This window comes from Podarcis pityusensis (genome assembly GCF_964106645.2).
Source record: "Podarcis pityusensis genome assembly, chromosome: 6".
NCBI classification, from domain to species: Eukaryota; Metazoa; Chordata; class Lepidosauria; order Squamata; family Lacertidae; genus Podarcis; species Podarcis pityusensis.
The window spans coordinates 36,336,020-36,360,828 of NC_138030.1; the positions used below are offsets into that span (position 1 = coordinate 36,336,020).

The 24,809-nt window shown below is 44.8% G+C and overlaps 2 long non-coding RNA genes across 2 annotated transcripts in view; one reads left to right on the forward strand and one right to left on the reverse strand.

Annotated features, from left to right (window-relative positions):
• Positions 1 to 1,439: 1,439 nt before the first annotated feature.
• LOC308479359 overlaps positions 1,440 to 24,809 on the reverse strand; it is a 31,765-nt gene continuing 8,395 nt past the window's right edge. The window contains exon 3 of the long non-coding RNA XR_013987642.1: positions 1,440 to 1,689. This is a non-coding gene — a long non-coding RNA (uncharacterized lncRNA). The remainder of the gene's footprint in view (positions 1,690 to 24,809) is intronic.
• LOC308480707 lies at positions 6,670 to 7,591 on the forward strand. Its single transcript, XR_013988247.1, has 2 exons — positions 6,670 to 6,794; positions 7,463 to 7,591. It is a non-coding gene; the product is annotated as an uncharacterized lncRNA (long non-coding RNA).

Here is a 24,809-nt window from a genome sequence, read left to right on the forward strand (position 1 = left end):
GAAGTCAGAGAGGGATCCATTATTCATACTTGCTGCCCTTGAATGAAAAGAGTAAGACATTGTGTTTTATTATTACTTCATTATAATTACAGCTATTACTGAATTTGTGCATACTGAAGAGGCTGCTGCTCTTCAAGCTATCTCATCATATTACTAATTCATATCCCATTTTATTGAAATTATTGTGCAATAAGGTAATTCCAACAGTGTAATATTAAGCAGCACCTTTTAAAAAAATAAGGAAAAAAATCATTTTCATTAATGAGCATTGAATCACCGGCAGAATATTATGGCCTAACAGCCCAGTCTAGAAAGTCCATAGAAATGTGATGCATTGCAAACTACTGATGGTGATGTGGTAAGAATTCACCTCTACACCACCTTGTTCGCTACCCAAGTAAGGAACAACCACCTTTCGAATAAACCACAGAACCAGTGAAGCTATTTCTAAGTCCAGCATCCAGATTTTGGGACCCAGCATTTATCATAGCTATTGCAAAGGGACAGGGCTCACTCAACTCAACGTGCCGGTTGAGAAGGTCTGCCCCAAGGCACTTCAGAACAAAAGCTTACGTATATAGTAGTTCAAACACAGCAAACAAAGAGTCATAAAACATCTTCACATATGTCAGGAAAGGTTACAGGTCTTGCAAAGTAAAATATGCATGACTCCATACTGGTGTCTTCACCCCCATAATCACCTTGGAGTGGCCCTGATGTACCCAGACCATTTGACCATTTCAGGTCTCGGGTGTCCAGTGAGGGAAGAGCATCATAACATCCTCTTCCTGGGTCTCAGATGGCTTCAAGGAGAGCTGATTTACACTCTGGTGCTAAAACATACTGCCATTTGTACCACTTTCAAGGGTGGATAAGGAGAGATGGAATGCAGCATGGCAGGGAGAAACTCACAAAGGGAGAACACACAAAAATCAGGCCTAATGCATTCTGAAAGGTTAAAAACAATTAAAGTGAAACATTGAAACATTATTAAAATAATAAAAATATGCACCGGAGGTCTCCAGTGGTAAGAAGTAGTCCTTGGCACCAGAGGTGCCAACTTGAGCAAGGGGGGAGGGGGCGCAATGATGCACACATGGCGTGTGTGTGATGCTGAGACACTGGGAGGAGTCAGGGGGTGGAGCCGAATGTGGCTTCAATGGCTGACAGCTCCTCTTCTCTGGGACTTGGCCTCCTTCTACTACCGCCACCTGCCGGGGCTGCTGAATTACTCTCACTCCACCTGCATTGCCCTCAATCTGAATCATGTAGAGAATAGGGAGTGCTCTGGCCTATTGTTCAGGCAACTGGAACGGCACTTCCAGACTTTCTGTGTTGCACAGTGTGATTTCACTGTGACACTATGTAGCGTCACAAAGTGGAAGTGCCAGCCTGATTGCTTTGGAATTCCTTTATCGCAATCGCTTCTACACCTGATACACCCTCCCCCACCAGAAAAAACAGCACTTTTCACGAATGAAAGAATATTTGTGAAAGCCAGGGCTCTAGTGCAGCTCACCTCATTTCATCTGTCCATATGTTTGCAGAGATGAACTACAGCATCAGATGCCACAATTGGAAAAGGTCAGTGGATTCACTGCAACAGTGCCATGGCAGGAACTATGTGTCCATACAAATGGAGGTGGGAGCCTAGAGTATCTTCCCACAATGCTGAAACTTGAAAGGTATCTGTAACCATAATTGGAAGATGATTTTAGGTATAGCAAAAAGTATACTACTAAGAGCAACTTGTAGGTCTTTAATTTATTTAGCACCCACACCCAAACGTAATGAATTTCAGTAACTATTCTGAATACACACGCGTGTGCACACACACACACAAAATGAGTTGATTAATAATATGGTTTAATTGATTAATCAAGGAAATCTAGAGGGGGGAACAATTGCATATTCATAATTAGTAACTGGAATACATTTATGTATTCATTAATTTGAAAAGCATACAACGGAACATTTGGGGGGGGCAGTAATTACTTATCAAAGTCTGCTGATTTGCAGAATGTGATCTAATTGCATGAGAAAATTGTGTTTGTTACTCATGAGAGAAAGAGTGGGGTCTAAGAAAAATAGCATTATTATTGTTGTTGTGAGACAAAAATGCAACATAATTATAAAATGCCAGTAAAACAGCTGTTACTGTTATGGAACCTGGCTGAAGGAAGTGGCTGCAGCATCCTTCTCCTGGGTAGGATGGCTTGGCTATTGTCTAGTGCAGAGCTGACCAACTTTTCAAACCAAGTAGGCCTCAAGAGTACTTTGATAGAGCCCACACTGCCTTGTCACACTGGGGAAGGGGAGTGAGGCCAAAACTTGATGTCCACCCCCTGCCTTGCTCTGCCTTCCCAAAGTGAGGTGCCAGGCTTTGGGAAGGAGGCACAAGGCTCTGGCAGGGAGTCAGAGCCCTCCCACCTCCTTTCCCAACCTGGGAAAGCACTAACTAGGCTTTGAGAAGGCATCAGGGGGACTCTAGAACTCTATCAGACCCCTCATGCCTTCTTCCCAAGGCCCAGCACCTTGCTTTCCCAGCTTTGGAAAGGCAACACGAGGGCTGGGCTGAGGCACGCATCAAATGTTGCCAAGGGTGAGTTGGACCACTCTGTTCTAGTGTATCAGCAGATCATTCAGACCTGCCTGTCCTGGACCTTGAGCCACAAACCTCAGCATCTGTGACCTAGCCCAGTGAGATACCATGGACTGCAGGTGCTCAAATGTCCGAAGGAACAGGGACATGCAACATCAGTTCCTAATGATAGCCCAGAACTCTGAAGCCTCTGATTTGTCCCTAAATGGGAGAAGCTGGGTCTTCCACCTTTGTCTGGTCAACAGAGGCATTCTCCTTACTGCATGTCAAGTTCTAGCTTAAGCTATGGACCTCCAGCATCCTGGGCTGGAGAACCCAACCGCTACATCTAGATTTCAGTATAGCCACACATTTGATCCCAGCCTGACTCCTACACTGGGAACCTCCTGTCTGCCTTGCTGTGGATCAGTAGCTGCCTTTAGTGGGTAAATGCAACTTTCATACAGTTAGCTAACTGAAGACAAAACAGTGGTATTATGAGTGACAGAGGTGTTTTAAAATGGTGAAAATATGGAAAGTCAAGCTGTACCACATACATGCTCATGGGATTGAACCTGCCAGGGATTGAACCTGTATGCAAAGCAGATGTTCTACCCCTGAGCCATGGCCCTTCCCTCCAAGATATCTCACACAAATGTATTTGGTTCCTCCCCGCACATCAACACTAACTCATACCCAGTGCTATTTTTCTGGAAAAAGAGGTGCTGGAGCTCACCATGAATGCCTGCTTTGTTCTCTTATAATGGCAATGGTGCCCACCTGTGAGGTGCCAGAATTTTGTTCTGGTGAGTTCCAGCTGAAAAAAATCCTGCTCACAGCCCTATTAAAGGTCACAGAGTACAGAATAATTGCAGAAAACACCCTGGAAATTTAACTCAACTTGTTTGAGCCTCCAGCCTACTTGCTAAGTACTGGCCTATCTCTTCTCCTTCCTTTGACCTTGGCTTAAGTCAGGTAAAAAAAAATATTTTCTGCTCAGCCACCCTCCTCCGATGTTTCCTGTTCAATGCACTGCTTGGTGATTCATTGCAGCAGAATTCCTGGGCTAAGCTGTCCTTCACTCAATTCATTACCCAGCTCTGTGCATGGGTAATTAGCAGGTTATGGAAGTAGAAATTCAGTCTCACACGTTGAATGTCAAAATGCCATAAATTCAGAAATGTACCTATAACCTTAAATAATTTCTTTACTGTAAATTTAATCCTTAGAGTCTTCCATCAAATGAATTGCAGAGCATTAAAAACCAAGCGTACATATTAGGTGTAGACATTAGACAGCAGGGCTATTTCAGCCCTAATGCAATTTCCTCCCTGGCGCCAAGCTATGGTTATGCATTAATATTTCAAAAAATTAAATTGCTGTTTAAACTTTCTGACCAACTTTGTAAATTAACCTCTGTTTCGGGAAGGCAAGGAGCTTGCATCTGACTTATCAGGAGAGAATTCACTTGAACGCTTTCCAAATCTACTCCTATTAGGGAATTTAGCAGTGGTCAACAAGCTCTTTGAATTAATAGCTTCTTTGAAATCCAAACATGTCCCTGAGTTAATGAGAGGCTCCTCACACAAAATGGCTGTGCCACATGGCAAAGTGCTCTCCTGTAAAAGTTTGCTGTGTCTTGCCTCTGTGCTGCTGCAAATCATTCCTGTTAGAGGAATGTGGCAATACAGAGAAAACAGAGTTATGCAGTGCCATTTTCCTAGAAGAAGAGGTGGTGGAACTCACCATGAATACCTCCCTCCCACCTGATGGGTTGGGATAGCAACTCCCTCTGCTGATTTCCCATTCCAAATCACCCCTTTCAAAAACTTCTTCAGGTTTTTAATAGTTTTCTTTGCATGTAATATGTATTTGAATCCTCTAATCCTTAAATAAAAATTTTGACATATATTCAATATATTGTATTCTTCCAGTTCTGCTAAGACTGCAATCCTGTGCACATTGCCCTAAAGATAAGCCCCACTGATTTCCATGGCCTTCTGGGTAAACACAACTTGGACTGGACAAGACTGCTAGTCTTACAAAGAAGCCCTCAATTCACTGACGAAGGCTGAAGAATCCTTAATAATCTATATATCCTTTTCTTATGCAGGAAAATTCCTAACTATATTCCTATTGTTTGGCCAGAAGTATGTAGCCTCTGATAAGTCAAGCCCAATATAAATACAGTGTTACCTCTGGTTGCGAACAGGATCCGTTCCGGAGGCCCGTTCGCAAAATGAAAAGAGCGCAACCTGCAGTGGCGCGTCTGCGCATGTGAGGGTTGCGATTCACTGCTTCTCCGCATGTGCGTGACATAATTTTGCGCTTCTGCGCATGCACGAGTGGCGAAACCCGGAAGTAACCCTTTCTGGTACTTCCGGGTCGCCGCAGGATGTAACCTGAAAGAACGTAACATGAAGCAAATGTAACATGAGATATGACTGTAGTAGGGGGCTTAGTCTTTTCGTCTGTCAGCTATGCTTTAGCACTCAGTTGCGTGCTTACATTTGTGTTCACATAGAGCCTACATAGGGAAACTTTCCCAAACACATGCCAAGATGGTATTTTGTATTGCCAGTGGAAGCGAGATGCAGTGCTGAATATTTCTGGCTCTCAACTCATTTCCAACTTAGATTTATTTGGGTGCAAGGGTTAACAGAGAGCAAGGGAGAGCTTTGAGAGGTACTTGAAATACCTCTCAAGTACAATTAAGTCTTGGCATAGCCATTTACTGCTTTCTGCAGGGGGTCAACATGGCCTTTAAAAGCTTAACCTCAGTGTACTTGGGGACAGGTTTCATGGCGCAAAGCAATAATGGACACTATTAAAGGCCAAGGTCAATGAGACCTTATTAACACAGGGATATAATTAGGTGAGCATACATCTAGTTATGATGTTTCTGGAAATGAATGGATTAGTGGTTTATCAGACATCCAAGGCTATATTCTGTACTAAGTACATTCATGCCATGGCAATGCTTTTCTTATGTGAATGCCTGGAGTAAGGAATATAAATATCAGTTGGAATTGTTGGCATCTGTCTGTCTCAGGAGACAATGGAAGAGTATGCCTTCGGGGGTAAAGTCATGCTGTGTTATTATAAACATTGCATATGTGCAAGCATGTCAGCACTTCCCTTCCCCGTGCCCTGTTTTTGGGGTTCTCCTGACCCTCCCCAAGCCAGTCCCGGAGGGGGCACACTGGGGACGGGGTGCAGTAAGAGGCTGTTTGGCATGCACAGAACTTTCTATTTGGCAGAAATGAGAAAGAGATGGCTACTGGGAGAGCTTGTCATGGAGGGCACCATAAAATTCTAGAAAAAATTGCAACTTCTTCATTGCTACTTTTTCTCTCTTTTATCCTATTTTATTGTGTTTCACTACTTTATTTTATTTATAAGATTTTTACCTTGCCCTTCCTCCTGTAGGAACTCAGAGCAGCAGAAAATACATAACATGATGCAACCTTTCAAACAGAGTTCAAATCATTACAAATATTAAAAGAGCATCAGAACAACTAAACAGACCATAGGGTGCTTAACACCAGCTCTGTTCACTGATATGCTAACTTGTGATATATTACATTGTTATATTGGTATTTTATGTATTTATTGCCTTTGTGTCCGAACTTTCTTCCTGTAACTGAAGGAAGTATGTGTAGGCTTCCAAAGTGGTCTCTATTCCAAGCACTGACCAGATCCTGGCCTGCTCATCTTCGTTAAGTACTCTATTAGATGGGCTGATCCAAATGATATTTCTGTATGATCCATTCTTCTTATTTGATTGCCATGTTCCTGGTCTCCTTCATTAACCTCCTGTGATCCTGCTTAGTTGTCAACAAGCCTAACTTTCATCTGTAGACCCTTCTGAGCATTTTGATGAGCTTTGCCAGCATTTTTACATATGTGGTCAATCACTACTGACACATAGACATTTTTATTTCTAGGAGATCCATTTTGGATGTGTTAAGATGAGGCCTGATCATACAGGATTGGTCAAGGAACTCCGTGGTCATGCTTGGATTTTCTGTATATTGCTTTGGAAATAGCATGTTTTTCATTTTGATTTTCAGGAGTTCCAATTTTAAAATGACCAGACCAGAATCAAAATCAGGGCAAGCCGATTCTATTGAATATAAACAGAGCAGCAACTGAGAGACCCACTGGAAATTTACCTCTTCATGCATGGTTTGGGAAGCTGAAAAAGCAAACTGTAAGGGCTGGGAAATAGGTTCCACCTCATTACAAGATTAATTGTGTCTAAATGAAAAGCAGCAGGTAGTGAAAACTTTAAAGTGCTTAAAAAGTATTGCCCAACAGACAGGTAATCCAGTGATATATGGCGTACATGCTGCCTTTGACATGCATTGGCCTTAATTATAACGAAAGGAGCTAAATTAATTCCTTGTCAAGGCAAATGTTTTCATTGTGATGTGGAAATGTGACTGTAGAGAGAATTAGTTTGCCAGAGTTTTAAAATGCACCGTTAATCCAGAATGAATGATGCAGCCAGTTCCTGGGTTCCATCCCATACCACACATCCCCTTCTAACGCTCTAGCATGACAAATAAATAAAAGGATTTGAAAGCAGAGCCATAGACACAGACCTGGGCTGATTGCTCTGCTAAGTTCTGTATGGAACCAAGTAAATTCCAGGTTTTTGAGCCCCACTATAAGTTTGATTCAAGAATGCCTATAAATTAAGAACCACACTAAGCCAGGTCAGTGGCAGTGTTACTCATTTTTAGAATTTCCCTCATAATGGATTAGTACTTTTGGTTTCTGGATGCCTACGTTGGGCATCACTTAATAGTGGCATGCTTGAGGTTTATTTCTCTCTCCTTTCTTCAGCATTCATGGAATTCTTTTCCCAATCCACAGGTTGTCTTTGCTGGATCAGAGCAAATATGTGCAGGAACTGAAAATGTCAGCAATCAAGCATACTAGCTCCTAATGTTCTAAAGGAATTTTACATAGTTCTTAATAGTAAAGACCTGTATATTCCACAATTATTATTTGCATTTCTGTGTTGTGCTTGAGAGAGCTGAAAGCATTTCACATGCATTAGCTCATCAATTCATTCAGCAGCACTGTAAGATAGATCAGTATTATTATTTCTGTACTGTCATTTCAGAGTGGAAGATGAGTGTATAAGGCTGCCTAGTGATTTCATAGCAGAGGCAAGATAGTTCAGTCCCTTAGCCACTATGCTGCACTAACTCTCACTATGATATCAGTCAGGAGCAATCATTGTCTATTGATTTCAAAGAGTTAATAGTCTCATGAAATGTTCATTTTGTCAAGGGGGTGGCCAGTTCCACTTCCAAGTTTATTCATTTTATTTATTTATTTTTATGGTTTTTCCAGATTACTACAAAACAAATTGAACTACTTTAATTTGATACAATTTCTTAAAATCAGGTTTCCCACTCCTGTTGCAAATATATGTTGATCATTTCCTCCCGTAGTCGCATCATTTCTTATTTAGTGTCCAGTGGTCACTTGCCATTAAACCATTCTTCCAGCTGACCTTACAAACAGCACCTCTGTTACATCTTATAAATATAAAATCCAGTTCATATGTGTAGTCCTTCATATACATTTTTGTTCCAGACCTGGTGTGCCAAGAGAGTTCATTACTATCTTCCATTGTCCAGTTCTTTGCAGTGTTTATCTGGATTGTACAAGATCACATTCCATTCCTTCTGCTGTTTGCAAACTTGCATATGAGCTGCAGCAATAAATAATACACAGGGTGCACCTCCAAGCTTCCACCATTAAAATTCCCCTCTGGAGTTCTTTCTCGGCACACAGTTAAGAGCAAGATATTTTCTCAAATTCAGCCTCTTTTCCGCATCTGTTCAGCTGCAGCTCATTCTCTCCCTCCTCCCATTCCTCCTACAACACCCCAGTCCAGATACTCATAGATAAAATCCATTCAGCCTCGATGGGGGGGGGCATAGCAAAACCATATTAAATTCCTTATTGAGCATAAATCAAAAGGCTTCATCCACTTTTTTGAAGTTTCAGACAAACAAAGCAATGGCTGCACACAACTCTTTCATTGTGCAGGGGAGGACAAGAAAAGAAAAGACCATTTGAAAATCATAAGAAAGCATAAAGCACCTTGTCCTCCTCCTTCTTTTCCCGGCTGTTGTAGGGATTCTCAAGCTTCAGAAAAACATTCAAATGCCTTCAGAGAGCCAAGCCTAGTCCTTTTGTCAGCTGATTGATCACAGCCTATTAGCATGTGTCAGTCCAGGAGCTCCTCTTGATTAATGCCAATTGTCCAGATTAAGGAGGAACCATCTACAAATCATGCCAGTAACAGAGGCTTGTCCATGGCAGGGAAATACTCCCAGGTCGTGCCCACTCTGCATTTTAAGTTGACAGACACAAGATTATGTACCACTGTGGGATGCAGTGAACTCCCCAGACCCCACTGCCTCTTCCCCCTGCCTGAACTTCCTTGCAGCCCCCAGAGGGCTATGAAGAACAACCACCATTGAGTATTGAATAACTCAAAGAAGCTATGAACTATGCCAAGCAGGGCACCCAAGTCCCATGGACTGCAAGAAGATCAAACCTATCCATTCTTAAGGAAATCAGCCCTGAGTGCTCATTGGAAGGACAGATTCTGAAGCTGAGACTCCAATACTTTGGCCACCTCATGAGAAGAGAAGACTCCCTGGAAAAGACCCTGATGTTGGGAAAGATGGAGGGCACAAGGAGAAGGGGACGACAGAGGACGAGATGGTTGGATAGTGTTCTCGAAGCTACCAGCATGAGTCTGACCAAACTGTGGGAGGCTGTGGAAGACAGGAGTGCCTGGCGTGCTCTGGTCTATGGGGTCACAAAGAGTCGGACACGACTAAACAACTAAACAACAATAACTAGTAAAATTTTATTTATACCCTACCCTTTCCGGCCAAGACCGGGCTCAGGGCGGCTAACATGAAATATCAAATTCATTAAAACACAACCAAACAATTGATTAAAATACAGCTTAAGAATTAGAATCAGGATAAAATTAAATGACTGCCCACGAATTACAAATGTAGGGGTCGGGAACCTCAAGTATTCATCAGGGCCAGCTATCTATATTGATCCCACATGAGCCGATAAAAGGGCCAAAAAGTTTTATGCTTTGTGCAATATTTGAGAGACAGTGGGTGTGTTGAAGGAATCCTTACTATACAATCTGTGAAAGAGTCCTTGGATACAGGTGGGTGAGACTTTATAAACTCTTAAAGCAGGCCTCTACACAAGTTTGACTCTTGCTATTGCGTGGACAGGTGGAGTCCCCAGATCCCGAGCGCCCCCCCCCCCGTCATGTGGAATACCGACTCAAGACAACGTGCTATGGGATTAAATTGGCCACAACTTTATTAAATTTCAAATGTGGGTAGACCTTGGCCCAGGCATTGGGCATTCTCCTTCCCCAGTCCCCAGCCGGGGACCTAGGGAGCATCAGGGTTATCCAGTGGGGGGGATGGGCCGGCTCTGGAGAACATATGTTCAAGCAGAGATAGCCGCCCCCGTTATGCCGCCGCTGCAGGGGAGAGAAATGACGACCTTTTGGCGTACGGTCAAAGCCTCCCTTCAGAAACCCCTTTAACAGGGAACCCTGGTATCGCCGCTGCAAAGAGGAAGATGGACTAAAGGATTCCACCCAAGGCCTGATACCACCAAAGTTGTGATGTTTTGCTACGGGAAAGGCGAAACCTGCCAATGCAGGTGTCAGGGAACTGCCATCGGAAGGAAGGGAAGTGAAAGGGCTCACACAGGTTGGGAGAGACTCAGCAGCTGAAGAGGGAACCAGTAGGGGGAGAGGAGCTGAGCTGAGGGAAAGTGAGCTGGAGGGATGGCTCAGAGACACTTCCAGCGAAAACAGTGGGGAGGTTTCAGGACCTCCTGTAGGGACACCCACTCCTCGCCGGAAACTGTCACGCAGAGAGTCCAGAAGACGTGTTTCCGTTAAGGAGCTTTTATGTTGGAAGCGATTCCGAAAGCAACCACTGTCGGAATCTGCCAGCGACTGACGGAGCCATGTTTAAGGGGCTCCGTTACAGACAGAGGTTTGCAAACTTGACCAAACTCTGAGGGACTAGGATTTTACACACAAGCAGCTCATCGTCCCATCACAGCATTCCGACAGTCTCCGTGAGCAGCTTGTGCAGGAGAAGGCATCATGAGCAAACCAGCCGGAACCGGAGAAGCAGGAGCTGGAGCGGGTCCAAGCCTGGAAGAAAGGTACCGGGTGTTGGAGGTCCAGCTAGCGCTGCAGACGGCGAGGCTTGAGGAGAGGAGGGCTCAGGATGCAGACAAAAAGGGGAAAGACACCCAGCTCGTCAGAAAGGTACCAGGATTGGTGCAGAAGTTTGGGGGGGAGCCCAAAGACTATCATGGCTTTCGGACAGAGATGCAATATGCCCTCAATCTGCAGTTTGATGAATTCCCTGACGAGGAATCACGAGTGGCTTTCGTGATTGGGCATCTTGAAAAGGGGGCGAGAGACTGGGTTAGACCCCTGATGGCAGCGAATAGTGACGTCCTAAAGGACACGATGAAGTTCTTTCGCGCCATGGATCTGATGTTTTCCAGCGATATTGAACAGGGAGTGGTGCGCAGACAGTTAATGGCTTGCAAACAGGGGAGCCGATCTGTCCGTGAGTACTGGACTGAGTTCACCATGTTGATCCATAAATTGGGGTGGGATCTATCGGCGGAACCCATTCAAATGCTCTTTGAAGAAGGGCTTTCTTCGGCTGTGAAAGACGAACTTTCCCGGGCGCCCAGGGCGGAGTCTATGGACCAGCTGACCAAATCAGCGCTGACCATAGGAGCGCGCCAGGAGGCGAGAGCATTGGAGAGGCGGGAAGGGAAGGGGGAACGTTGGAAGGAGTTCCGCATTCCAGACATTCCAGAGCCAACTTTCCCGCCGGCAGAGCCGATGGAAATCGGAACAGCGCGCGCGCGCGCAGTTTCAAAGCCCAGTGAGGGGGGAAAGAAGGAGGGAAAAGGCGCCCGGAAATGCTATCTCTGCCAACAGCCAGGTCACTTTGCCAGAGTCTGCCCCCAGAGGAAGGAATGGCAAGGGATGGTAGGAGCTGTGGAGGGAAGAGAGGAAGAAATACCGGAGCAAGTAAAAGCCAACGCCTGGCTGCCACCGTCGGGGCACAGCAGCCAGGCCAAAGAGCAGTGAAAGTGCCCACGCCCGAACCTCCTAAACCCGCCCTAGTGATAGAAGTGGCGCTAGAGCTGCCAAACGGACACCCTCTAAAGATAAAGGCGCTGTTGGACTCAGGCAGCTCCTGCAATTTCATGAGCAAAGAGTTTGCAGCTGAACACCAGATACAGACGATCCCTTTAAGCAACCCCCTGCAGGTGACCACGATCGATGGCAGGGAGCTGTTGGGAGGAGAAGTCAGCTTGCAGACCGTCCCAATGATAATGAAGGTGACAAGGCACACCGAACTGATAGCGTTTAATGTGGCCACCTTGGGAGGAGCTCCCATTATATTGGGGATGAGCTGGCTAGCGTTACATGATCCGCTGGTGGGCTGGCATCAGAGAGTGGTTTCTTTTGGTTCAGCACATTGCTTAGAACACTGCAAAGAGGGAAAGGGTTTGGCAGGGGCCCAAGCCACCCTAGCAGGGACTGAAGTAACGGAGAACGTGAAGGTACCACGACAATACGCAGATCTCCGCGACGTCTTCAGCGAAAGGGAAGCTGACCAACTACCCCCGCATAGACCCTTTGACTGTCAAATCAATTTACTCCCTGGGGCACAGCTCCCTGTAGGCAAGCTGTACGCCATGTCAGACAGAGAGATGCAGGAGCTAAGAGAGTTCATTGACAAGAACCTGAAGAGAGGGTTCATCAGAGAGTCCAGGGCGGTGGGGGGCAGCCCAGTGTTTTTTGTGGATAAAAAAAACACGAACAAGCCGAGGCTTGTGTGTGACTTCAGGGCCTTAAATGCAGTGTCCGAACCAGTGGCTTTCCCTATGCCCAGGATTGACGACATTTTGACAAGGGTCAGGAAGGGAAAGATTTTTACTAAACTGGACCTAAGGGGGGCGTACAACCTGATACGAATAAGGAAGGGGGATGAATGGAAAACCACCATGTTCACCCCTTTGGGGGCATTTGAATATTTAGTTATGCCCTTCGGCCTACAAGGAGGCTCCGCGTGCTTTCAATCGTTTATGAACCACGTCCTGGGGCCTTTGCTTTACAAGAATTGTGTGGCCTTCTTAGACGACGTGTTGGTGTATTCTGAGAATGAGGAGTAGCATGTGAGAGACGTCAGAGAAGTGTTGAGCAGGCTGCAAGCCAACCAGCTGTGGGTGAAACTGGAGAAGTGTCAGTTTCATACCAAGGAGGTGGAATTCCTGGGGTATCGCCTGTCAGACAAGGGATTGGCCATGGATCCCGGCAAGGTCCAGGCGGTGCTGGAATGGAAAACACCCAAAACAAGGAAGGATGTGCAGAGGTTCCTAGGATTTGGGAACTTCTATCGTAAGTTCATCCGAAACTTTGCCCACCTGACGGCGCCCATTACGGACTGTCTCAGCAGTAAGAAGAAGTTCGTTTGGACTGAGGAGGCGGAGCGAGCATTTGAGGAACTAAAAAGGGCCTTCGCCTCGGAACAACAACTCCTGCATGTGGATTTACAAAAACCGATGAGAGTGGAAACTGACGCATCAGACAGAGCGATTGGGGCGGTGCTTCTGCAGCCAGGGAAGGAGGAGTCAGAGTGGAGACCGTGTGCCTTTTTTTCGCGAAAGCTGAACAAATCCGAGAGGAACTACACGGTGTATGACCGAGAACTACTAGCCATTCATGAGGCGTTCCGGAGATGGAGGCACCTGCTAATTGGCGCACAACATAAGGTGCAAGTGTGCACTGACCACAAGAACCTAGAGTATTGGAGGACGGCACGAGTGCTCAACCAACGGCAAGTGAGATGGGCCCAGGAGTTCTCCAAATTTAACTTTGAGATTTGTTACGTGCCAGGCCCAGAGAACATTAGGGCGGACGCTCTCTCACGCAAACCTGAATATTTGGAGGGGGAGGGAGCACCCGAAGAGAGACATGTCATTCCAGAGGACCGCTGGGTGTGTGGGGCGGCATTGGTGGGACAAAGAGAACTGGTAGAGGAAACAGAGAATGATGAATACGCCCAGAATAAGCTCAGAGGTCTTAGGGGTGAGGGAGAGGAACCAGGGGGTTTCGAGGAAAGAAATGGAGCTTTGTATTACAAAGGGGCACTGTATATCCCTGAAGGAGACTTAAGGGGGAGGGTACTCAAGCAGTTGCACGACAGCCCCACGGCGGGGCATTTTGGACAACACAAAACCATGTGGTTGGTCACCAGGGAATTTTGGTGTCCTAAGGTGAGGGAAGATGTACGGGAGTATGTAAGAGGGTGTGAGCAATGCCAGCGAGCCAAAGGGGAGAGGCGGGCACCGGCGGGGCTATTAGAACCCTTACCAACCCCAGAACGACCTTGGGAGGCAGTGTCGATAGATTTTATGACTGATCTGCCGAAGTCCAAGGGGAAAACAGCCATCATGGTGGTGGTAGACCTACTAACAAAGATGTGCCACTTTGTAGCCTGCTCGCATGCAGTCACGGCGGAAGAGACAGCGAAGTTATTTGTAGAACACATTTTTAGGTTGCACGGAGTGCCATTGAGGGTGGTCTCAGACCGAGGAAAACAATTTACTTCCAGGTTCTGGAGGAAGCTCATGAGCTTACTGCAGGTGGAGGTCAACTTTTCGACTGCCCGGCACCCTGAAACCAACGGGCAGGCGGAAAGAGCAAACGGTGTCCTCCAGCAATACCTGAGGTGTTATGTCAATGACAGAGAGAATGACTGGGTAGAAAAGTTGGCGCTGGCGGAATTTGCCTACAACAATGCCGAGAATGTGTCCACAGGGATGAGCCCCTTCTTGGCTAATTATGGGTGTCATCCCAGGGGTTTCCCAGGGGGAGAAGGGGAGAGATGGAGCGTCCCGGCAGCCGAGCATTTTGTAGAAGAAATGGAAGCAATCCATCGTCAGCTCCAACTCAACTTAGAAAGGGCGAAGGAAGAATACAAGAGGCAGGCAGACAAGAACCGAAGGGAAGGTGAAACCATAAGGGTGGGAGATAGGGTGTGGCTGTCAACCCAAGGGTTGCCGTTCAAAGGAGGTTGTAAGAAATTAAGACCCAGGAGATTGGGTCCCTTTGAGGTCATTCAACAGGTCAACCCAGTGGCTTTCAGGCTCCGGTTACCCAACCACATGAAACTGCACCCAGTATTTCACAGGTCGTTACTGTCACCGTATGAGGGGGGACGAGAAGGGATGGCCACTCGGGGACCGGTCATAGAAGAAAGGGAATGCAGCAGCCATGTGGCAGAAATCCTCGACGCCAGGTGGAAGGGGGATCAGGTGGAGTATTTGGTAGCGTGGGAAGGAGAACCGGAGTCAGAAAACACTTGGGTAATGGCAGAAGATATCAATGACGAGGTATTGATAGAAACGTTCCATCAAAGGTTCCCAAGGAAACCTCAGCCTGTGGAGAGGTTCCGGAGGGAATACTTTGGGACCACCGATGAGGAGGAGGAGTTGGAAGGATTCTCGGACTCGGAAGGGGAAGGGGAGATGGACTCTGAGGAGGAGGAGTACTTCGAGACCAGGAACCGCAACAGGTGGAGAGAAGTGTTCGAGACATCGGAAGATGAAGGAAGTTCATTCCGGGGTTTTGCCTCCTCACCGCCCGTAGAGGAGGGGGCGAGAGGGGATGAAGGGGGCCCTGGAGGGGAGGTGGATGTCAGGGAACTGCCATCGGAAGGAAGGGAAGTGAAAGGGCTCACACAGGTTGGGAGAGACTCAGCAGCTGAAGAGGGAACCAGTAGGGGGAGAGGAGCTGAGCTGAGGGAAAGTGAGCTGGAGGGATGGCTCAGAGACACTTCCAGCGAAAACAGTGGGGAGGTTTCAGGACCTCCTGTAGGGACACCCACTCCTCGCCGGAAACTGTCACGCAGAGAGTCCAGAAGACGTGTTTCCGTTAAGGAGCTTTTATGTTGGAAGCGATTCCGAAAGCAACCACTGTCGGAATCTGCCAGCGACTGACGGAGCCATGTTTAAGGGGCTCCGTTACAGACAGAGGTTTGCAAACTTGACCAAACTCTGAGGGACTAGGATTTTACACACAAGCAGCTCATCGTCCCATCACAGCAGGGAAATTCCCTTTTTTTAAAAAAATAATATTTATTGAAGTTTCAAAAAGATACATGAAAATACAAAATAAAGAAAAAAGTATAAAGAGAAACATACAAAATAAAACAATTAAAAACACATTAATTTTCCATAACCTATCTTCCTTGCACTTATTTCCCCGAACCTCCTCATACCTCCCTTCTTTGTATTCCAGTTCAGTTTGTTAGTTCAGCAAATCCTTACCATTAAACTTTTACCCAATTGTTACCTTTTTTTTTTCATATCTCTTAAGGCATTACAGCTAAAAACCTCTTAGTTTCTATCCAACATCCTTCTAAGATTCCTTAATTTTGTAATATTTCTGTAAATAGTCTTTAAATTTCTTCCAGTCTTCTTTCACCGACTCTTCTCCTTGGTCTCGGATTCTGCCAGTCATTTCCGCCAATTCCATGTAGTCAATCACCTTCATCTGCCATTCTTCCAAAGTGGGTAGATCTTGTGTCTTCCAATACTTTGCGATGAGTATTCTTGCTGCTGTTGTGGCATACATTAAAAAGGTTCTATCCTTCTTTGGCACCAATTGGCCGACAATGCCCAAAAGAAAGGCCTCTGGTTTCTTCAGAAAGGTATATTTAAATACCTTTTTCAGTTCATTATATATCATTTCCCAGAAAGCCTTGATCTTTGGGCACGTCCACCAAAGGTGAAAGAATGTACCTTCAGTTTCTTTACATTTCCAACATTTATTATCGGGCAAATGATAAATTTTTGCAAGCTTGACTGGGGTCATGTACCACCTGTATATCATTTTCATAATATTCTCTCTTAAGGCATTACATGCCGTAAACTTCATACCTGTGGTCCATAACTGTTCCCAGTCAGCAAACATAATATTATGTCCAACATCTTGTGCCCATTTAATCATAGCAGATTTCACCGTTTCATCCTGAGTATTCCATTTCAACAGCAAGTTATACATTCTTGACAGATTTTTAGTTTTGGGTTCTAGCAATTCTGTTTCTAGTTTTGACTTTTCCACCTGGAAGCCAATTTTCTTATCCAAATTATATGCCTCCATTATCTGATAATAATGAAGCCAATCTCTCACTTTATTTTTTAGTTTCTCGAAACTCTGCAATTTCAATTTGTCTCTTTCTTGCTCCAAAATTTCCCAATATGTCGGCCATTTGGCCTCCATATTGAGCCTTTTCAGAGCTTTTGCTTCCATTGGTGACAGCCACCTTGGGGTTTTATTTTCCAATAAATCTTTATATCTTATCCAAACATTAAACAATGCTTTCCTAACAATATGGTTTTTGAATGCTTTGTGTGCTTTGACCTTATCATACCATAAGTATGCATGCCATCCAAATACATTGTTAAAACCTTCTAGATCCAAAATGTCTGTGTTTTCGAGAAGTAGCCATTCTTTCAGCCAGCAAAAGGCTGCTGATTCATAATAAAGTTTAAGGTCTGGCAGGGCAAATCCACCTCTTTCCTTGGCATCAGTTAATATCTTAAATTTTATTCTGGGCTTCTTGCCCCAATGCAGGGAAATTCCTTTCCGGCCCTTTAACAGCGACCTTATCGTAGCAGCGCCCGCATACCTGTGAAGAAAAGTTAACCTGCAAAACCTGTGAAGAAAAGTTAACCTGCAAAATAAGACATTAACTGAGGGTGGGAAGGGTGGGAGAAGCTCTGGAGCCAAGTGAGGATTCCCAGGTAAGATCTTCCCTCTATTGTGTGGGCAGGTAATCCCTCCCCTACCTGGCCTGGTCTCCTTGGCAACGTTTCCCCCAGGTGGGATTGGACAACTGACTGGGGTAGGCGGAGACCTCCAGGTATCTCGCCTGAGGGAAGGCGAAGCCAAGCCTATGCTGATGGAGCCGCTCCAGATCCAGGGGCTGCGCGCGTCCACGCAAAGGGCGCCCCCCGTTTTATGCGGGGAGCGGTCATTGGTGATTTCGTTATCAGTCAGGGAGTAATTGCATTTTTCAATTTCTTCCATTACTTTGCAGTAGATGTCTGTGTAATACCATCTCTCTCTCTCTCTCTCTCTCTCTCTCTCTCTCTCTCTCTCTCTCTCTCCCTCTCTACACCCCCCCCAACAAACATACAGCAAGCATTATTTTCAGAAGACTGAATCCTCCATGCAGTGATGCCCATGTAAATCAGAAGCTGCTTCGCCAGCTTTGGTTGCATGCTGGTTTGTGAGCTGGATAATAAAAAAATGTTCTGGAAATAAGTAATAATGGTAAAATGATGTTTTGACAAGGAAGCCATATTTAGCTGATGGAGAGATGAACAAAGTAGATGATTGAGTAGGTACTGGAAAAGCAAAACTGAACAGCAGATTATGCTGCTGTTCAGCACACCTTGGACAAATTTGATAGATTTTGCAGAATAACACTGAACATGGAAGCTTGAACATGGGAATGTCACAAACTCTAGAGTCTGGACTGGTGTATCACCAAAGCCCTTGTGGTGATCAGATGTTTCTGGAGCACCAGCCAGCAACATCAAGTCCAACAGTAGCAGAGAGGTAAGAAGAAGTAAGGACTTTTTTCAGCCTATGAATGATATACGTAGCTGCTTCCCCATGTTTTCCCCTCCACTGATATTCCTTTGGCCCCAGAACAGAATGTGGAGCACCATGCCTTTTTTGACATATGTTAAGGGAGTTAATTGTTTACCAGTACAATCCTATGCCTGCCCCCTCAGAAGTAAGTCCTTTGGGTTCAGTAGGACTCCCAGGTAAGTGTGTATAAGATTGCACTCTTAGGGGAGGGGCCATAGTTCAGAGCTATTTTTACTATGCTCAATGGCTGGCATTTTCAGCTAAAAGTTCTTGTAGCAGACTTAGTGAGACCTTTGCATGATGTGGAGAGCCACTGACAGTCAAAGACTCATTAGCAAGCTCGAATGAATCATTTGTCTGGTAGTTCATATATTAGCATGAAACCAAGCAGATGCAACAGACTCAGTATCACACAGAAGCAGTGACCCCTACAAAGCTACAGAATCAAATTCTGCATGCCAGCCAGGAAGATATTTCTTGAAGTGAACACACAAAACCAGAGGCTCATTAGGAAAAACAACAACATGCATGCATATTCATTTCACAATGGCTGTATTGACCTGAATAGGTAAAACAACCATCACAGGTCCAACACCACACAGAGAACTGTGTATATAACTTCTGCTTTTGGATTTGAAATAATGTCCCACGTTTCTGTTAAGAAACCTGTTCCTCCTTTCTGACTCTCATTCCAAGGAAAGTAAGTGCATTTGCCCTGTCATAAACATCCAGAACAGCGTATGTTTGATCCAGAGTATGTTTGTTGCACTTAGGTCACACTGAAAACAATGTGAAAAGTTACCTCATGGCTAAATGGTGACCCATTCATTTCAATGAAAATTAAGTTCAACTAACAGTGAAAAGCCGATGCAGATTTACTCAGACATAATTTCCATAGACTTTAGTGAGAATAAACTTCACAGTAAGTGTGCATAAAATGGCAGCCAAAGTCTGTATCCAGCTCAGTACCTATACAAAAACAAGCCCTAATCTTAACAACTTGCAGAGTGTTAAAATTTTCCATACACCTGTATAGCCATTCCATTGGTAAATTAATTCACAGAGTGACATTATCAGTGCTGTAGGCTTCTCTGCAACTCCCAGTATTATGCTGTTTTCTGTCTGTTTCAGCACTACTTGTAGATAAGTTGCTTGAGGATATTGCCTTTAGTGCATGCAATTTTGAATGCCAATGGCTATGGAACAAAGCCTGAATCCAATTTACTGTGCAGAATTGACTCCAGTGGTTCTCTTTTCCCTGATTAGAATGGAACCAACTCCAAAATAGCAGAGCTTCAGTCTGTTGTTTGTCTGCCCAGAAAATCAACACAGTATATCCAGAGACCTGAGATAGGCTTCAAGAAAATCTTGAAACCTCCACTGAATAGAAGTGAAATCAGGATGTGCGGGTGACCTTCATGTGTACGTGTGGAGCTGTCAAATATGGAAAGGGCTCTAACAGTGAGCAGGAGTGAATATTTTTTCTTGTGTATTTCAAGATCCGGAAACTAAATAATTACTTATCGGTGTTAACATTTGCAGTTGTGACATTTGCCTTTGACTTCCTGAAGATTATTATAAAAAGCTAAAATGCCATCTTCCTACTAGCACCAATGACAATGCAACAACCCCTTCATTCTCATGTGTATGAGCCTCTTATCATATGCAAGTGGAAGGTGGCAAGGCTGTTAGAAATCTATTGTGTTAAATGAAGACACCAAAAGCATAATCCAGAACTTTTAGAATGAGCACGAGCTCTGCTGGTTCTACCACTGATAGGTCTGTACCAGTACCCCTATTCATGTATTACTCAGAATGAGTAATCACTCATGTGATGAAGCAAAAGTGAGGCTGTGTTACTGGCTCTACTTCCACTGGTGAATCCCTGAGCCATCCACACCTTCCTTAGAGTCCTTGCATGGAGTGTAGACACCCACAAAGCAACTTCAATGTGTGATCAGTTGGTTGCATGCACAGCCTCTATGGCATCCAGATTCCTGCACAACTGAGTATCCAGATTGCGTGAAGCCTCTCTGTGTGGGTTTCTTTGCCTATGTCTGAGCTCAATGTGGAGATGTGGGAGCAAGGCTAATGGGGGTATGCTGTGCCAGGGGCAGGTCCATTAGTGCAGCCCTGCTCCTTCTTCACATTATTTGCCCAAGAGGTGCAGCTGAGGCCATTTCATATGTTCACAAAGTTCACAAAGATCAAACAGCTCAAGGATCCTTACCCTCAAGGGTCCACTCTCTTCTGATACTGCAGAAAGATTGAGGACACTCAATGAATCAGCATAAGGTGCTACAGTTGTAATGGCAAATCCAGAGGTCCTGAATGGTAGATTTAGATGTTCTTGTGTGGTGTACAAGGCTCACTGGATCCAATTCAAAGAAAGGAGGAGCTGAAGTTCAACTGTTTTTTGTTGGTGTATTTTTGGTAGGATAATGATTGTACCTGAACAGAGAAGCACAGGAAAAGAAGGACCAGGACAAGTGTGTGTGTGTGTGTGTGTGTGTGTGTGTGTAAGAGAGAGAGAGAGAGAGAGAGAGAGAGAGAGAGAGGTGACAGTGGAGTGTAATCGCTATCTCTAAATCTACTATATGTATTTATATCTGTATTTTTATGCTATGGAAAATGTGCAAGCGCACGTGGGAGGCAGTGTACAGTTAGAGTGCTGAAATAGGACCTGGGAGACCAGGGTTCAAATCTCCTCTCAGCCATGAAGTCCACTTTGGGCCAGTCAATCCCTCCCAGTCTAACCTACCTGGGCACATTAGTTTCAGCTGAGTCTCTGAAGAACTTAGTTGGATACATATCTATTTTACTGACTGAGGGTGGGAGCCATTCGCAGGTGTGCTTAGAGTAGAGCCACTGAAATCAAAAGGAGTTGTTTGTAGTAAACCATTATTTCAATGGATGTGCTCAAAACTTGTGTAAAGCTGGATCCAGCCCTAATTATTATTTTAAACCAACCCTGAGATTATTGAACAAGGCACAACATTAAAACCACCTCCGGAGTAAATAACTCACCAAATATTAACAAATTTTAAGTAAATGCCTTGCCAATTAAATTGGCTCTATTTGCTGGCTATGATTATCCTCACTTCCCTAGTCCCTGTGATGATGTGTGTGCCTGTTTTACCTACACAAACCATTCCATCTTTCATTGCAGAAGATGTTTGGCATCTTGTCAGGATAATTCATGGCTTCAGCTTCATCACAACCATTGTTTGTCTTTCTCCTTGTCTTTCAGTGAAAACAATGTTGCAGCTGGATGTGCTGTGGAGGCCACCTGCTTCCAAAAAGCAAAGCCAGATGTGCAAGGCTGTGCCAGGGTGATATCTGTTGATCCAGAAGCCTCCACTTATTGCCTGCAATTTCTGAGATGCTGACAGTGCTACCATGGAGACTGCTGGTTTCTGTACCCCTGCTCAGAGAAGATCAGGCTGATAGCAGAAAGGAAGGTCACGTTCATAACACTGTGATTTATTATTTACAGTGCAGCAAACTGCAAGCCAATTAAGTACCTTTGTCTTTCTAAAACGGCATTCATGTAATTTATTTTTATCTCCTGTGCTGAAACAACAAAGTTGGCTAATGGTGGTGGGGGAGGGGGAGAGAGGTCAATTGCTGTGGTTTCTTGATGCAACTCTTCTAGTTGCTCCTGTTGACGCAGACTGGAACACATAGTGCAGGAGGTCAGAGAAGGATGACTCTGAATGCATGTATGTTTTCACACTGAACACAAACTTGCTAGCATCTTCAAAGGGATGGAGCCCGAGTCTCTTTCATATAGTCATATGTTTGCCAAGAGTGAGAGAGAAAGAGAGCTGTTATTATCCTTTTGCTTTTAGAGAAAATTAAAGCATCTTTTATGCTTGTTTCATAAAATGATAGGTCATTTCAATTCTTTGGGAAGAGGATGAAAGGTCTGATGGAGAGAAGATGAGAAGATGCTCGTTCTCAGATCAGCTGTAGTGTTAAACAATGAATAGAGGGGGCTCGTTTAGTTTCACTGCAAACAGGTGGTGTAGTGACAATAAAGGTTTATTATTATTATTATTATTATTATTATTATTATTATTTATTATTATTGAAAATGTGGAAAGCATGCGTAATTGAAAACAAAGACAGGTGGAAGGGTGATCTGAGTCCCAGTAATGAGGAGTGTCAGACCAAGACATTTTGTCATCTTGTGAGAAAAAAAGGTTCCCCACCTTTGATCTATGGGATTGTCAACAGTGCATCACTAAAAAGGAAGAATTGATTCACTAAAAGAAAGACAAAAAATACACAGTTTTACATAAAATTTACATACAAAGATTTTATATAGATGCAAATTTGGAAATAACTACTATAATTCAAGAAGAAACACAATACATCTTACATAGTGGGAAGGCTGTAATTCAGGGATCCTTTTTGCTTGCCCAGTTTGCTGTCCACACCCTAACTGTTGACAGGCAATTTTAGGGCCCCTGTTCTGTGTTCTAATAGCTTTTTGACCAAAGTATTATAATGTGGGATGCATGGCCACTGTCTTTTTTCTTATGCGTGAACTGCTTAAGCAGCATTTTACGATATATAATAGTCATAACAGGAAGGAGAGCAGCTGAAGTTTACTATACAGCGGAAAGGAGCAGCCAAGCATACTAGGACTCAATTTCTTGACTTTAAGAAAGCCGACTTCATAAAACTTAGGGAAGTGCTGGGTGAGATCCCATGGACAGTAATACTAAAAGGAAAGGGAGTTCATGATGGCTGGGAGTTTGTTAAGAGGGAGATAGTAAAAGCACAACTTCAGGCAATACCAATGAGACGGAAACATGGAAGGTGCCTAAAGAAGCCAGGGTGGCTATCTAAAGAACTTTTAACTGAGTTAAGATTAAAAAAGGATGTGTACAAAAAATGGAAAAGCGGGGAAACCACCAAAGAGGAATTCAAACAAATAGCCAGCACATGTAGACACAAAGTCAGAAAAGCTAAAGCACAGAATGAACTCAGGCTTGCTAGAGAGGTTAAAAGCAACCAAAAAGGCTTTTATGGGTATGTTCGTAGCAAAAGGAAGAACAAAGAAACAGTGGGGTCACTCAGAGGAGAAGATGGTGAAATGCAAACAGAGGACACAGAAAGGGCTGAACTCCTCAATGCTTTCTTTGCCTCAGTCTTCTCCGATAAAGAAAACAATGCCCGACCTGAAGAATTTGGAGCAAATGATTCAGCAGAGGAAACACAGCCCAGAATAACTAAGGAGATAGTACAAGAATACTTGGCTAGTTTAGATGTATTCAAGACTCCAGGGCCAGATGAACTGCATCCAAGAGTATTAAAAGAACTGGCAGATGTGATCTCAGAACCACTGGCAGTCATCTTTGAGAATTCCTGGAGAACAGGAGAAGTCCCGGCAGACTGGAGGAGGGCAAATGTTGTTCCTAATTTCAAAAAGGGGAAAAGAGAGGACCCAAATAATTACCGCCCAGTCAGTCTGACATCAATACCAGGGAAGATTCTGGAGCAGATCATTAAGCAAACAGTCTGTGAGCACCTAGAAAGGAATGCTGTGATCACCAATAGTCAGCATGGATTTCTGAAAAATAAGTCATGTCAGACTAACCTGATCTCGTTTTTTGACAGAATTACAAGCCTAGTAGATGAAGGGAACGCAGTGGATGTAGCCTGCTGTAATGGATTTAGGGGTTGCTCGTGCGTAAGTTGCCGCCACTGCTGGCGAGGTTACCTGGTTAAACCCTTTCTGACTGAACAGCCTCCAGCATCGTGACTGTCTCAGTCGCTGGCAGAATCCGTCAGTGGGCGTTTCTTGAACCTTTTCCAGCATAAAAGTTGTTTGACGACAAGTCTCCTCCTACTCTCCCTGCGCGGAAGTCTTCTGCGCAGGGAGGGTGTGGGCAGCGGAGAACCCGTACTCTCTCCGCTGGTCTCCGGCGAGGAGTCTTGGAGCCTCCTCTCCGATTCCCCCATCTGCCCCCCTTCTCCACTGGTGTTACGCTGATTTCCTTCCCCAGCAGATGGGCTGCCTCTCTCCCTACTGGGACCCTCTCTGGCATCCCTCTGGAGCCTTCCCTCCGCCTCTGGCTCCGATGGCAGTTCACTGACACCTACCTTGATTTCAGCAAGGCATTTGACAAGGTGCCCCATGATATTCTTGTAAAGAAGCTGGTAAAATGTGGTCTTGACTATGCTACCACTCAGTGGATTTGTAACTGGCTGACTGACCGAACCCAAAGGGTGCTCATCAATGGTTCCTCTTCATCCTGGAGAAGAGTGACTAGTGGGGTGCCACAGGGTTCTGTCTTGGGCCTGGTCTTATTCAACATCTTTATCAACGACTTGGATGATGGACTCAGGGGTATCCTGATCAAATTTGCAGATGACACCAAACTGGGAGGGGTGGCTAACACCCCAGAGGACAGGATCACACTCCAA